The sequence below is a fragment of the Cnephaeus nilssonii genome (genome assembly GCF_951640355.1).
Source record: "Cnephaeus nilssonii genome assembly, chromosome: 22".
In the NCBI taxonomy this organism is placed as follows: domain Eukaryota; kingdom Metazoa; phylum Chordata; class Mammalia; order Chiroptera; family Vespertilionidae; genus Cnephaeus; species Cnephaeus nilssonii.
Genome location: NC_137093.1, coordinates 12,616,641 through 12,633,458, shown reverse-complemented (window position 1 = coordinate 12,633,458; position 16,818 = coordinate 12,616,641). Strand labels below are relative to the sequence as shown.

The 16,818-nt window shown below is 46.7% G+C and overlaps 1 protein-coding gene across 4 annotated transcripts in view; it reads left to right on the top strand.

Moving 5' to 3' along the window:
- The first annotated feature begins 10,123 nt into the window (after positions 1 to 10,123).
- The window catches only part of SBNO1 (strawberry notch homolog 1), a 46,004-nt gene continuing 39,309 nt past the window's right edge, over positions 10,124 to 16,818 (top strand). For 3 of the 4 annotated variants that reach the window (XM_079762430.1, XM_079762428.1, XM_079762427.1), the window contains exon 1: positions 10,124 to 10,363. The gene's annotated coding sequence lies outside the window, so the exon portion shown is untranslated. The remainder of the gene's footprint in view (positions 10,364 to 16,818) is intronic. The other variant, XM_079762429.1, reaches the window with a different exon arrangement.

The window sequence follows — 16,818 nt, the reverse complement described above, 5'->3', positions numbered from 1 at the left end:
TTAATGGGCATTTAATCCTTCTCGCAAGCCCGTGGGGCGCGGGTCCTGTGGCAAACCCGTTTAAGATGAGGATGCTGAGGCTCAAGGGAGGTGAGGGAGGGGCTTACCCAAGGCCATAGAGCTGGAAAGTGAGAAACCCGGGCGAGAGAGAGAGCCAGGGTTATAATGCGAAGTTTGCTGGGTGCTTTCCTTGCCTAGACTATCTCATTCAAACCTCACAAACCCTAGGAAGATAGACATTATTATCTCTTTTTCACAGACGGGAAAACTGAGGACCAGAAACGTGAGGAGGTGGCCCAAGTTCTCAGAACTAGAAATGGACTTCCGGGCAGCTGACCCCAGGGTCTGCACTCCCAGCCACTACCCCTCCGGGTTACAGATGAGGTCATTACAGCTGGGAGGAGCAAATGGCGTTGCAGAAGGGGACTTTTAGCAAGTCACCAGGGGCTCCTGTCCCCACCCCCACCCCCATGAGGAAAGGTACTAGCCAGGCAGGGGTTCCAGGAACTGTGGTGTCTTATTCCGCAGAGCTCAGTGCCCTGTCTCACTCTACCGTAGTCATCAGAGTTTAAGGGCGGAGGCCAAAGAGTCCCTGTATTTGTGCAAAGTCAGATGTAAACAAGACACCTTGGGGCAACTCACTCCCTGCTACTTGGGTCATGACCTGGGAGCAAAGATTGGGTTTCTCTCAGGGCGTCAGGCCCGGGGTGTTTTGTGACCATGGCCAAGTCACTTTCCCAGTCTAGGGCCTCAGTGTCCTCATGGATGAAAAGCAAAACCCTTGAATTCCATAACCCACCCAGGGCACCTTCCAACATCCACAGATTCAACAACCAACTGTCACTTTAAGTAGCTGCCTCTCCTTAAAAGAAATAAGACTGAATAGGATTAAATGGCAGGACACAGCTCAGGAAAAGCCTCTCAAACCAGCTCAGGCTTTAGCATCCTTCAGGGTCATCCCGCCCCCACCCTCCCAATCACTAACTCTGCCCACTTGAACACCAAGAGGCCATGCGGGAGTGAAAGAGGATTGTAAAGGGACACTCTGACACCAGGTGGAGGAGTCATTCAAGACAGTGTCCGTCACATCGGCAGGGCAGAGGTTTGCAGTTGCCAAACTCTCACGGAATCGTGGTTTGAGGGCAGCTGCTCAGACCGCCTTATCCACGTCACATAGTATGTTAACCCCCACCCTCCACACACATCCTCGTGGCCACAGTGTTCTCTGTTTTAGGCAAGTGCAGGGGATACCTTAAAGTACAAGTCTAGCACCCTGCTCCTCTCAGCTCTGCAGCTCTAGTACCTAGAAACTGTAACATAAATCATTTGGTATAAGTTTCAAAACAGTCTTTCCTTTCTCTGTACAAAAGGTGTTCATATATACTTATAACAAATACACCCATCAGCAGAAACTCCTGGATCCCCTAGCAACAGTATTCAACAGCAGTGATACCAAGAGCTAACCCTTATTGACTGTTTACTATGAGTTGGGCCCTATAATAAGGCATTATTACATTGAACCTTCCCAACCGTTTATGAGAAGGTCCTATTTCCATTTTACAGATGTAGAAATTGAGGCTCAGGGAAGAGAACCCTCACTTGCCTAAGGTTTCTGAACCCAGTTCTGCTATATGAGGGTTCTTTGCAATGAAAAATATCTGTGGAACTCAGACACTAACATAGCAATGCATTCATTCCACAAACATTTACTGAACACCTACTCTGTGTCAGGCCCTGTGGTAAGGACACAACGGTGAACACAGAGGCCGATGGAGCACAGTGAGGACAGGGGTTCGTAGGGCCCTAGAGACCATGGTGAGGACTGAGGATCTGATCCTAAGAGCAAAGGGGAAGTTGGGGGCAGGGGGAATAGTGAAGGTCATATGATAAAAACCTGTGTTCTTGGGGACCATTCTAGCAGTTGAGGGCTAATAAATTGGAGATGACAAAAGTTAAAAGAAGGAGACCAATTAGGAGGCCGTCTGACAGTGGCAGGAGAAATGGACCGATCCTCAAACGAACATACTCAAGGTTGAAAATATTCACGTGATTGTAAAACTTCAAAACCAGGGAGGAGTCGCCTGGTGTCTAACCTTTGGTTCTCGTGAACTACAAGTTTGAAACAAAGATCACTTTCCTAGAATAAAACAAACAAACTGACTCCTCATTTGAAGGGCTGTAGATAACTTGATATTTACGATCCCAAATGCCCAATTTAATAGTTTGCAAGAATAATGTAGCCTAAGAAATAAGTAACTACTAACGTGGGGGTCAGGTGAGACAGTGAGAATCACTAACCAATAAACCACAAGGTGAAGTGTAAGCCTGCCATGATAGGAGAGGTACAGTGGAACCAGCGAAGACAACATGGCCAGAGTCTAGACAGTGGCTTTGGACTTCAGATGCCACCTCTGAAAAATGGAAACAGCCCCATCGGTGTGGCTCAGTGGTTGGGCATCGACCTATGAACCAGGAGGTCAGGGTTAGATTCCTAGTTATGGCTCATGTCCCAGTAAGGGGCATCATTGATGTTTCTATTTCCCTCTCCCTCTCTGAAATGAATTAAAAAACATATTTTTTAAAAATATATAGAAATAATAATTTGTAAAGATTAACTGAGATAATAAAGTGCCTGGCCCTTAATGGTAATTATTAAGTATTTAAGTAATTCAATGGCAAAGTGCTTAGTTTTGCACCCCCCCCATAGATTAGTTAAAGCAAACTATTTTTTTTTAATGCACTACTGTTGAAATAGGTAGTTTACTTTATTTTGCTGTGATGGTAAAATGAATCAGGGAAGCATACCTTTAAGATTTGTCAGATAAATTAGTCAGGTACTATTAATACACTTTTAGATGCTTAACACTTTTCTGAAGAAAAATATTCATCTTAATTTCCTCTGTGGATTGAGCTATTAAGCTCTTTAACTTGAAGTTCACTGTGCCTCATTTTTAAATCAGAATCTGGGTAAGCCTTGTCCCTAAAGACCCTAGAGGGATGCTGGGAGAATAAATGATGCAACTGGGTGCAGGAACCGAAAACAAAGGGGCCCAATAAATATTTGCTGAATAAATCCTTATTTTATTCATTATCATTGCTATTGGGAGCATACTGCATTAAGGCAAATTCCTACTAAAATGCAGTGCCTTGGGATATTGAGAAAAATGTAAAACAGCTTAGTTTTTAAAAATCATAATGCTAGTCAAACGTCACGCCCAAGTTTTTGCACGAAGGAGACACAGCAGCTGGAAATGACCAGCAGATCACTTTGCCGCATAAGATGGGTCTTACTGTCCTGACAGCGAACCAAGTGTGCAAAGGACTTCGGGCAGGGACATCCCCGCCCCCCCACCCGCCTCTCTGATGGGCAGGGGTCCTGACCAGCGGTGGGACGAAGAGCTGCCCCAGAAGGTGCCAGGGCACCCGTCTCACCCCAAAGTTGGCCAGCGGGCCCGGGTCCCTGCCCTCGGCCCCGGCGGCGCAGAGCTGGCTCAGGGCGTGGGGAGGGAAGGAAGGCGCCTGCCGTGCGGTCCACTCCGACGCGCTCCGCACAATATGGGGGACCGATCCGCGCCCTCGCCTCGGGGTCACCTCCTTTCCCAACGAGAGGGAGTCCCGAAATGGGCAAAGCCTCGCCCTCGCCCATCTTTATCATCAATAACAACCATTCCCTGGAGGTGACCTGCGCTTTAATTTCCAAGGAGCTTTGACATATGGATCCCTTGCCTCTGGAGGGGCACGTCAGTTGGTGCCAACACTTAGAGAGAGGGGAAACCGAGGTGCGGGAGGGGCTTCTGGGTGCTTCGGGAGGGGGTAGGTTGCGGGGCATGGAAGGTTCCGCAGCGCCCCTCACCCCCACCCTCCACCCCCACCCCCACCCCCACCCTCACCCGGTCCCCGCGCCCCGTGGGAGCAGCCCGCAGGAAGGTGCCTCCCCTCCGCCGCTCCCGCCACCCAGTCCCTCCTGCACGCGACCTCCCACCCCAGCCGCCCAGGCTCTGGCCATCTGGGCACACACATACCTCTACCCATGGTCCCGGTCTGTCACCGCCTGGGATCTCCCGGGAAACGCAGCTTTCGAAAAAAGTTACAACAACTGTAGCCAACTGCTGCACGGAGCACCGGCTGCTGCCCTGATTGGCGCCGCCGCCCGCCTCTCCCCTGGTCGCGCGCCGTGATAGGCGAACGCGGGAGGGAAAGCCCGCCCTTCTCCCCGCCTCCCTGACTGGGGGCGGGGCGAGCGGCCGCACTTTCTACAAACGCTATCGGGACAGGTCCCCGTGGAGGAGGTGGAAGGGGGGGGGGGGGTGTTTAAATTGTACCGTCTCCCTGCGCTGATTGGCTGCGGTGGAAGGACATCCGCGTTCCCGTTGGAGGCCCCAAACTCCGCCCCCTCCCCTCACGGCGCTGAAGCTCCGCCTCGGGAGGTTTAGTCACGTGATTGGAGGACCCAGCTCAGAGCGGACCATTTTTTTCTCCAACTTGACTGGAACCCGACCTTTGACCCGCGACCTCCCCTTATGACCTGGGAAGCCTAACTCCCAGCAGTTTGGCATCTCCAATACCATGACCTCCTCCAGCAGTTTAATCCATTCATTCCTAGGTTCGAAAGGTTTATTGGAACAGTCCATTATTCCAGTTGTCAAAACCGCTGGCATAGCTCCTACCAACTGGGTCAGTAGGTAAACGTGGAACCTCAGAGATCCTAGCCCACCATACCCACCCATTTCACAGAAGCAGAGGACCAGAGGGAACAGGTAACTTACTTGGCCCACGGTCACCCAGCAGTTTAATTGCAGGGCCTGGACCAATCTTTGGACTGTTAGTCCACTAGATAATTACCTTAATCCCAGGGAAACAACTCTACAGTGTTCCCCACCCAGGGGAGCCACTGTGGGTGTGGTCCCAGAGAAGCACAGGTGTCCTGGGTATTCTTTGCTTTGAAAGAAGGGACGGTATCCAGTTACAGCTCTTTCCTGGGGATGTAGGCAAATACAGGCACTCACTCATCCATTCTCCCTTTGGTCCCCAAGAAGATTTTAGGGACCCCACCATTGCCCAAGGAGTCTACTAGTGCACCAGGAAAGTAGGAAAGCAAAATAAAGTGAGGTATATGAAAGCACTGGGAAAAGCAGTTGCTAAGTTGCTGTATAGCGTTGGCATGTCATTTCAGCTCCTTGGCCCTCAATTTCCTCAAGCTGTCAAATGATTTTGGAGTTGGGCAAAGAGTGATCTCCAAGGTTTCTTCCAGCTTCCACAAATATACAGCGGTTTTTACTTTCTCTAAAGTTTGTAAATTCAACATTTCTTGAGCTGTATACCTGGCATTGTCTGATCCCTCAAGGATAATACAGTGGCAAATAAGACACACATCCATATTTTTTAGGGAAGAAACAAGAGGCCACTTTTTAGAAGGTAATATTACATAGTAATGCTATGAGTACAGTGAAAATGGGGTAAAATGTGGGGAGAGATCGGTGAAGTGAGAGAAATTCTTTTTGACTTGGTGGCTTTAAGTTATACATACCCTAACCCTGGCTCAGTTGGTAGAGTATTGTCCTGTGCACCAAAAGATTGGTGGCTGGTTCAATTTCCGGTCAGGGCACTTGCCCAGATTGCAGCCACGATCCCCAGTAGGGGGCGTGCAGGAGGCAGGCGATCAATGATTTTAGGTATCTTAAATGCTTCTAAGGGAGAGTTTACAAAAATGAATAGCAGGGTGTCCATAAAAATATACAGTTTTTTTTAAAAATATATTTTATTGAATTTTTACAGAGAGGAAGAGAGAGGGATAGAGAGTTAGAAACATCAATGAGAGAGAAACATCGATCAGCTGCCTCTTGCACACCCCCTACTGGGGATGTGCCCGCAACCAAGGTACATGCCCTTGACCGGAATCGAACCTGGGACCCTTGAGTCCGCAGGCCGACGCTCTATCCACTGAGCCAAACCGGTTTCGGCAAAATATACAGTTTTTGTTGTTGTTAATCCTTACCATTAAAAAAAAAAATATATATATATATATATTATTGATTTTTTACAGAGAAGAAGGGAGAGGGAGAGAGAGTTAGAAACATCGATCAGCTGCCTCCTGCACACGCCCTACTGGGGATGTGCCCGCAACCAAGGTACAAGCCCTTGACCGGAATTGAACCTGGGACCCTTGAGTCCACAGGCCGACACTCTATCCACTGAGCCAAACCGGTTAGGCCAATCCTCACCATTTTTAAAGTGAATACATACATAGGGTGAAAATGTCAGACAGAAACTCTCCACCTCCTTAACTCAACCCGTCGCCTGCAGGACTATCCCATGCATATGCTACCGTCACCTTAGGGAAGGTAGAGATAGGGTTGGTGTAACGGTCCAAACAGATAATGACTACAAACACTTAGTTTGTGTGAATAGTTGCCAGAACATTCTGGAAATCCATATTAAGAAACAGGTGATTGTTGGGAGCTGGAGAAAAGGAAAAATGGGGACTCACTAACCAAAGAGTATAAAATTTCAGTTATGCCAGATGAATAAATTCCAGAGCTCCACTGTACAAGACTGTGCCTATAGATGACAATACTACATTTCTACACATAAAAGTATTATTAAGATCTCATATTAAGTGTTCTTATCATAATGAAAACTTTTTAAATTTTTTAAAAAATATATTTTATTGATTTTTTACAGAGAGGAAGAGAGAGGGATAGAGAGTTAGAAACATCCATGACAGAGAAACATCCATCAGCTGCCTCTTGCACACCCCCTACTGGGGATGTGCCTGCAACCAAGGTACATGCCCTTGACCGGAATCGAACCTGGGACCTTTCAGTCCGCAGACCAACGCTCTATCCACTGAGCCAAACCGGTTTCGGCAACTTTTTAAATTTTTAATTAAGTAAAAGAAAAGAAAAAAGAAACAGGTGAGCCCAGCCAGTGTGACTCAGTGGGTGAGTGTTGACCCATGCACCAAGAGGTTGCCGGTTTGATTCCCCATGGGGGGCCATATGGATACATGCTGGGTTTCAGGCTCGATCCCCAATAGGAGGCCTGCAGGAGGTGGCCAATCGATGTTTCTCTTTCTCTCATCAATGTTCCTATTTCTCTCTCTAAAAATCCATTAAAAAACACACACACACACTATAAAAACAACAAAAATCAAAACAGGTGAAGCCCTGGCCAGGTGGTGCAGTTGGCTATAGGTTGTGGGTCTGATCCTCACTCACAGGCAACTTCCTCCTCCTCCAGCCTGGCAGTCTCCCTGGAGCACTCCTTGGGGCAGTTCCCTGAGACAGCTGGCAGAGCAGAAAGTCGCTTTGCAGTGCATCGCAAAGCAGGGAGGGAAGCCGAGGTTGGAGCTGAGAAACACTATCTTGGTAAGGGACGCACTGGCCTTGTCACTGTACCTTCTCCTTACTTTGCTCCAGCCCCTCTCAGGGAGTGCTGTTTCCTCTCCCAGAAATGCAGTGGCCTCTTCCCTTTGCCTAGATAACACCTGCATTTCAGCTCAGTTATCACTGCCTCCAGGAAGCCTTCTTGGACTTCCCTGATGAGGTCAGATGCCTTTATAACAGGCTCTGTTAGCTTCTTTGTAATATTGGCAACACTTCCGAGTTTACACTTTGTGGAATTTTTTTTATTAGTGCCCACTAGACTGTAAGAGCATTTGTCTTTTTAAAATATATATATTTTTTATTGATTTTAGAAAGAAAGGGAGAGGGGGAGAGAGAGAGATAGAAACATCAATAAGGAGAATCATTGATCGGCTGCCTCCTCCATGCCCCACACTGGGAATCAAGTTTGCAACCTGGGCATGTGCCCTGACCAGGAATTGAACCGTGACCTCCTGGTTCATAGGTCAATGCTCAACCACTGAGCCAGGCTGGTTGGGCAAGGGCATTTTATCTTTTTTTTTTTAATTGATTTTTTACAGAGAGGAAGGGAGAGGGATAGTTAGAAACATCGATGAGAGAGAAACATTGATCAGCTGCCTCCTGCACACCCCCTACTGGGGATGTGCCCACAACCAAGGTACATGTCCTTGACCAGAATAGAACCTGGGACCCTTCACTCTGCAGGCCGACGCTCTATCCACTGAGCCAAACTGGTTAGGGCAAGGGCATTTATCTTAAGGGCGGGGACCATCAATGCTCCTCCCTAGATGTTTTTCTTAAACTTGTATCCCTAACTTCTAACATAGTAGCTGGAACAAAGTAGGGGCTCAGTAAATATTTGTTGAATGTAATGAGAAGTATATGTGTAAATGGCCAAGGGGAAGTCAATACCATGCCTGAATAGGGATTTTCCTGAATCACCTGCTTCCAGTAGCATCTGTTCCCATCAAGACATAACTGTTTCTAGTGTTGTCATTCTGAGATTCTCTGTATATACATGCAAGTAAAATATATTCCTATATATTCTCATAGGTAGAGGTGCTTCATTCTGTTTCACTGTAGAAAGTCCCATAGTTTAGTTGACCAAGTCCTTTCTTCAAAGACATTTAGGTTGTTTCCCATCTTTTGCTTCATTAAGCAATGCTGAGACTAATAACCTTGTGCATAACATTTGTGTACATATGTGTGGCAGCTATATTATAACTGTCCATTGAAACACCATCTTTTATATTGGTTCAAGGTAAAGAGCTTATGCAGAGATCTGGCAAGGATCTGGCATGGATGCTCAGAAAATACCTCAAAGGGTGTGAGTTTCTAGGTCAGACCTGTTTTCAGAATCTAGTACTCATCTAGTCCTTGTATACAGCAAGAGTGTAGGGGCCACTTTGAATTGTTCCAACCAAGCTCCAAAGATACTGATGTATTAAGTACAATTCTTAGATTTTTTTTGCTGCATTTTTCCATATTTTTTTCTCCTTTCATGTGACAGAGTTGTAATTGTTTGTTATTACCTTCTAGGCAATAAACTAGTCTAGTGGGTAGCAGTGAACAAGACAGATATAGCCTTGTTCTTACAGAACTATATATTTTTACCTTTATAGGTTTTTTTTTAAATTAAATGAAACAATGGAAGGAAAGTTTTAACAAAGCAATTAGTTGGCAATTTAAAATGTTTATTTATGTGGACACACATATATAATACACGTTTATGTATAAAAGTGTTATGTTGGAAGATTTATAATTATTTTTCCTATGGCTACTCCCCGCCCTACACTTCCTCTTGAAGAGCTCACACCTTAACCTCCAAGCATTTCAACTCCTAGGTTTCCTTTCAGCACTAGGCAAGTGCGAGCCGCCGCCAGTAGGGGGCGAGAATCAACCAGGCGTGCCTATTACTAAGCAACAGAGTCAAACAGCGTTCTCAGAATGACTTTACAAAAGGGTTACCAATAAGTTAATTTATTCTGTGTTAGGTCATATAATATTATTATAAGGAAGTGAGAGGTGGTAGCGACAGACCTATTCTGCAATAGTTTGTTCGGGTTATTGGGTGTGTACGCGGAAAAAAGCGGGGCTGATGGTGCTCACACTCATAATAGCATTGGATCTGCCAAAGGGCTCCGAGTTATTTGCGGTTTCATATTGAATAAAGTGCTTTGAACGAGCAATGTATATGCGAACATTTTCTTCTAGGATTCAATATGTAATGAAGAGCTTTCCAAAGTACCAGAGAAGCCACAAGGTAACTTCCTGGGCCGAAGCCACACACCAAAAGGGATCTGAAAACAGCTTCGGGCCCCTCCTAGCCCGACTTTGCAAGCAGGTGTGGGACGCATGCGCCCGGCCCACCCGCTGACCTGCTCCTGGCACCCAGAGCTCAGACCTTCTTCCCGGCAGCCAGCGGGATAGAAAGGGAGGGGAAACGGAATTCTCGCGAGGTCTCTCGAGCGCCGGCGGAAGCAGTAGACACGTGACTCTCCGAAGCGGCCTTCGGCTTCCCCCTCCCCCTTCTCGGAAACCCGGCCCCCTCACCCTTCGCCCACCCCGGAGCCGCGGTAATGGACCGTTTGGGTTCCGGAATTCCCTTGGATCCAACCACTGGTACCGGGTCGGCGGGAGCCGGCGGAGCCCGTGCTTGGCGGCGAAGGCAGGGGGCGGTCAAGATGGGGGGGGCAAGACATCTTCCTTCACCTAGGAGGGAGGCGGGGCGGAGAGGGGCGCCGGGGAGCGCGGTGGGGGAGGGAGGAAGTCACGTGGGGCGCGCTGCGCGCGCTGCGCCTTCTCCGTCGCCCCGCCTCCGCCCCTCCCGGCGGGGCGGGGGGATAGGGGGGAGGGGCGTCAAGATGGCGGCGGGGAGGTAGGCAGAGCCGGACGCCGCTGCTGCCGCCGCCACCGCCGCCTCCGCTCCTGTCGCCTGTGGTTCTCCAAACTCTCGCCGCCCGGGAGAAGGTGTACCGGCGTCGCATCCCGCAAGGAAAGTAAGTCCTCCCCTGAACCCTCCTCAGCTTCCACACTCGCTCTGCCGGACAGCCTCCCACTCCCACCCTCCTCAGGGGGCCGTGTGGGGCCGGGCTGGGGGGGGGGGGCGCCGCCACCTCACCCCGGTTCGGGGCCTCCCTCGCCGCCCCCTGAGCTGTTCGCCCCGGGGCCCTCGGGGGCACGGTCCCGGCGGCGGCCCCGCCGCGCTCTCTTCCTCCGCCCGTCAGCGCCGGGCCCTGCGGTCGCCGCGCGTGGGGCTGTCGGGCCCGGGGGCCTCGCTGTCCCGGGCCAGAGGCACCCCTTTGGGCGGGGAAGCAGGGTGTGCGGACGCCGGCGCTGGCTCCGCTGGGGTCGCCTCCCTTGCTGCTCCCGCTGTACACCGGGGCTGCGAGGTCCCGGACCCGTAGGAAAGTGAGCTCCGCGATCCTTCAAAAGTCCTCCCGCCCAAGGGTTGCGCCCGGTATTATAGGGCGAGTGCGGGAGGCTACTGGGTCGCCCCCAAACCGGACCCCGCACTTGCAGTGCCTAATTTCCTCGCTGTCGGGGTGGTGGGGAAGGTCCGGGACACGTGGGGACCACCTTCACGCCTCGCCCGGTCTGGAGGTTAATCTCACGCGCAGCGATCTCGCCCGTCTCCCGGAGCATCTGTCTGTGGAGGGGAAGGGCGGTTGAGGAATTTGCTTATACTTTGAGAGAGTTTGGCGTAACTAGCACCTAAAGTTCCCCAAACCAGTGTACGCGGTGGTTTCCCAGAAGTGGTTTGGGGTCTGTTTAACCGCCGAGGAGATTGGGATGTTCCTGCGCTAGTGATTGTTTCTTTCCTGACCCAGGCACCCAGCTCCTCCCCTTTCCACCCCGGCTTTGTGCCTCTGTTTGGTTAATGTTTGCGGACCACTAACTTGATCCTCGCACAGAGAAGCTCTTTTTTTTCCCCTCCGGGCGTGCTCCGTGTACTGTGGGAGGCTTTTGTGTTTTTTTTTGGGGGGGGGTGGTCGTCGGTAGAGAAACGTGGGAAAAGGACGGGACGAGAAAAGCGAGAGTCGAATGAAGCTACGTTTTTTGTTCATTGAATTGCGCAGCCAATTGTAACTGCACCCGGAAGTTTGTGCTGAACACGTGTTGACGAGGGAAGGTTAAAACCTGGGTCCCCTTTGACCTTTGAAAGTGGATTATTAGCTTGTTTATGTTCAGTTAAATGTTTCATATTCTGTAGACAACCAGCATTAGAGACGGAATGGGGCTTCTCACGGGCCGGCCGGGAGGGTCGCAAACGCTGTCAAAGCCCCAGGTTGCACCAGCGCCGACAGACTGAACGCGATTGCAGACACACTCGAACCAGTTACCAGCGCTGATGGATTCCATTTCCCCCAGTTGCTTAGGGCAGTCAGAACTGGTTTTCAGGCTGGGGGACGGGTTGTGTGTGTGTGTGTGGGGGGGGGTCAACCTTATTGCACAAAACATAGTTTGTCCAGAGTTTTTAGGGTAAAATGCAGGATTTGCTACTAGTGCCTTGAGTGGCATATTTATTTTGCGAGCAAGGGAACATTTTATTTTCATGTTTAAAGAGGCTTTACCTGACCAGAGCAGTGACATCCCCCCCCCCCCGCCCCGCTTCTTTTTATCTCCCAATCTAACTTTATGCCACATGATTCTCTTCAGAATTTTAAATAAATTTTACATTAGTTGCTGGGTAAGCATTAAAAAGGGCTTGCTGTTCATTCATTCATTGAATGCTGCTATGTCAGGCAATTTTACATGTTTTAAGGGCTTTGCTGAAATTACTAATTAAAAATAGGTAGTATGGGCCCTGGCCGCATAGCTCAGTCAGTTAGTGCATTGTCCCCGGTAATGCCAGTTTCAGGTTTGATCCCCAGTCAGGGCACATACAAGGATCAAACAATGAATGCCTAAGTAAGTGGAACAACAAATCGATGTCTCTCTCTCTCTCTCTCTCTCTCTCTCTCCCCCCCCTCCCCCCCATCTCTCCCTCTTCCTCTCTCTCTCTCTACATTCAATCAATAAATTAAAATTAGAAAAAGAAATAGGCAGTATGGAGATTCTTTATATGCTTTTTTTTTAAGTTTTAAAATATTTTGATTTGAGAGAAATACCGACTTGTTTCACTTATTTATGCATTCATTGGTTGCCCTTGTATGTGCCCTGACTGGGGATTGAACCCACAACTGTGGCGTATCTGGTCAACGCTCTAACCAACTGAGCTGCCCAGCCAGAGCTTTACATGCTTTTTAAAATGATTCACCTCAAAGACTAGCTACAGCTACATTTTGGCATTTCTTAGTCTCTAAATTGAGCTTTGATTTCAGAGCTGCCACCTGTGAAGGACATGAACACTCAGATCCGAGTAATCTGACTTTTCATGAGGCTCTGTGGGTTCCCATGCCTTGTCTGCCTAAAGTAATTTCTGGGAGGAATTGCTTTCACATTAAAAAGCTAATTAATAACCAAATTAATAACCAAAATGGTGTCATCCTAAGGTTTTTGGAATGGTCTTTGTTTTTCAGTGCTAATTGGCAGATCCACTTTGTGGTTGAATTTACTAAATATTAAGGACCACCTTGGGATAGTGCTGAAACACCCCCCCCCCCCCCCGCAACCTTTTTACTGCATACCACAGTAAGAAATACATTTTACATTGTGACCTAGTGCATATAGACACATAGGACTGAAAAACTCGTCTTATGAAGTAATGTTTTCTAATTTTCTGTTCTGCGCTGAGATGTTTAAAAATAATGGTTATGGTGCACTGAATTGATTGTACAACCCTCTGTGTTGTGGCCAGCAGTTTGAAAAAATACTAGAATAAGGTTAAGAGTACAGAATCTTGGAGGTATGTGGTGTGAGACCTCCTGGGTTTGTAATTCTGCTCCACTCTGGTTTTGTTGTTATCTTCCTGCATTTCCTCTCTAGGCCTCAGTTTCTCATCTGTGACAAGGGGATAATGGGTAGCATTTACTCAGGGACTATTTTGAAGGTTAAAAGAGAAAGAAAATCCAACCATATGCTAAAAATAAAGCTAGCCATGTGAATTTGATGGTGGTGATCAAGAAAGTTGTTTCTTTTCTGCATTTGATACCCCCTTTTTTAAAAAAAAAAAAATCCTCACAGGATATTTTCCCATTGAATTTTTAAAAAAAGAGAGAATGGAAGGGGGGGGGGGGGAAGAGAGAAAGAGAGAGAGAGAAACATCAATTAGTTGCCTCCTGAACGCACTTCCACCAGGGCTGAGGATCAAGCCTGCAACCAAGGTACATGTCCTTGACCAGAACCTAACCTGGGAGTGGATGCTCTAACCACTGAGCACAGGCTAGGCCTTACCTGATTCTTAGGTTTCTTTTGTGAAGCTTTTTTTTTTCTCTTGTGAAGATTTTTGAAACTTTGTTTTTCTTTTCTTTTTTTTTTTTTCCCAGGGGGAGGAATGGAGAGAGAAACATCAATTTGTTGTTCCATTTATTTATACATTCATTGGTTGTTTCTTATATGTGCCCTGACCAGGGATCAAACCCAAAACCTTGGCGTGTCTGGATGAGCTCTAACCAACTGAACTACCCAGCCAGGGCTTGAAACTTTGTTTATAATCTACAGATTGCTTTGTGAATCCTTTCTTCCTCTAGGTTTTGCAATGAGAATGGGAGGAGGGCTCTTTAACTGAGCAGTTGCTCCCTTGAGAATTAGGTGTTTAAAAAATACAAGTAATATCTTTTTAGGTAAAGAAAACTCTCTTTATTCTGACCATTTTTCTCCTTGGGTTCTTTTTTTAAAATATATTTTTACTTATTTCGGAGAGGAAGAAAGAGGGGAGAAATAGAAACATCATTAATGGGAGAATCATTGATCAGCTGCCTCCTGCACATCCGTTACTGGGAACTGAGCCCGCCACTCAGGTGTGTGCCCTTGACTGGAATCGAACCTGGGACCCTTCAGTCCACAGGCCCACGCTCTATCTATTGAGCCAAACCAGCTAGGGCTCTCCTTGTATTTTTTTTTTTTAATATATCTTATTGATTTTTTACAGGAAGGAAGGGAGAGGGATAGAGAGCTAGAAACATTGATGAGAGAGAAACATCGAATAGCTGCCTCCTGCACCCCCCCTACTGGGTATGTGCCTGTAACCAAGGTACATGCCCTTGACCAGAACCAAACCCGGGACCCTTGAGTCTGCAGGCCGACGCTGTATCCACTGAGCCAAACCAGCCAGGTCTCTCCTTGTATTCTTAATGAACCACTCAGTAGACACTTAATAAATACTTCTTGTATTAGCTAGTTTGGCTCAGTGGATAGAGCATCTGCCTGTGGACTGAAGGGTCCTCTGTTCGATTCCCAGTCAGGGCACATGTCCGGATGGTGGGCTCGGTCCTCAGTAGGGAGTGTGCAGGAGGCAGCTGATCAATGATTCTTCTCATCGTTGATGTTTCTGTCTCTCCCTCTCCCTTCATCTCAGAAATCAATAAAAATATATTTAAAAAATGAATACTTGTTGATGGACTATATCTGCTAAATTCTAAGTGGCTTATTATCCTTAAAAAAATATTTTTAATACTCACCCAAGGATACTTTTCCCATTGATTTTCAGAGAGAGGAAGGGAAGGGAGATAGACACATCAGTTGGTTGCCTCCCGTAGGTGCCCCGACTGGGGCTGCGGATGGAACCTGCAACCCAGGTATGTGCCTTTGACCACGAATTGAACCTGAGACTCATCAGTTCGTGGGCTTATGCTCTAACCACTGAAAACACTGGACAGGGCCAAATTCTTAAACTGTATGTCAGTCACACATCTGGGCTGCATGAAAGCAAAATTGAAGCTGAGTCAAAAATCAGACATGCTTAGCACTATTAAGTAAGGAGAAATAAACCTTTTTGTTATTAGTTCTGGCAAAGATAACTTGCTAAGTGATATTTTCTGTGCACACTTGAAGATATCTATCAGTGTCCGAGACTCTGATTAACTGGATACATGACACTTTTGGTAAAAAGGGAACTCGTATTTTATAGAACTAATTTGGAAATTAATTACTGGATAGGTTTCCAACAAATAGTTTGTATTCTGGGAAATAAAGTGTTTCATCAGTGATATAGGAAAAAAAAAGATATTTTGGACATGATACTAATGTTTACCAAAATGATAATAGCTAATTTTTGTTTTAAGTAGTACAGCAATTCCTATTAGGCAAGTTCTATTTTATTTCTATTTGAAGATGAGGAAACTGAGTCATAGTATATTACTTGACCATATTATACTTACTAAGTGGGTGATGTAGCCAGTATTTGAACCCAGACATTCTGCTTGACTCCATGGTCTTTTCAACCTCTGTTGTGTGCGGCTGCCACTGCAGACACATCCCTCGTATCTGGCATGAGCTGTGAGCTATAAAGATCTGTTTTAGGTCTCAACAAGAGAAACCTTGTCCTCCTTGATAGGTTTCAGTGTTGGTATTCTCTGTGGGAACTGTATCCTTTCATTCTTCCGATTGGCTATTGTTTCCTCAGGATTCTCTTCCTGCCAAGGATGGCTCTTAGTTTCTCTCTACTACTGTGTCCTTGTTTCTTGTTTATCATTGTCGCTTTTATAGTGTACTATTTTGAACTAGGTGATTATTTTCAAATGTATTTATGATAAAAATGGAGCCATTTTATTGTCCATTGTCTGAGAATCACTGCTGTTACTAACTTTTGGGTTTGTTAGATTGCTACATGTTGCATGTCATCCGAGGTCTATGTGATCCTTAGTAGACACAACGTAACATAGTTCTCTTACACCTAACACTATTTGCATTTATATTGTATTAGATGGTTCAAAGTGAAAATGTTTTCCCTCTCAGTAATAAATCCTACTTACTAGTATTATAAAGCAAGGGGGAGAAGATTGGACAATATTACCTTTTAAGGGCTCTCTCAGCTGAGCACTGAAATTCCATGAGTCTGTAATAATTTCAGAATAGGAATATGATTAAATATTAAGGGGTTTGCCTAATGGAGTTAGAGAATGGCACAGATGTTCCCTCTCTATCCCTTTTCCTCCTCCTCACTGCAAAAAAGTACAAGTAGAGAATTTGTATTCAATTGGCTAAGAGAGAGTAACCCTAGATTTGTTTGTGTGTGAAATGTATATAAAATTAAAATGCCTTTTATTAATAGCTCCTTAGAGAAAATATCTTTTACAGGCATTGTCAATACTAGGTCACTACTCAAATCAGAAGTCTCAAATTGTGATTCCTATGAATGAATTTTGAGTAGGTCACTGAACTGCTGCCATCATTTCTTGTCTGAATATCAAGTTTCTCCCCCAAATTCTTCCCTTCCATGATATTTTTGTACTTTTAAAAAATAGGTTTTTTTAATTGATTTCAGAGAGGAAGGGAGAGAGAGAGAAACATCAATGATGAGAGAATCATTGGTCGCTGCCTCCTGTACACCCCTACTGGGGATGCAGCTGAA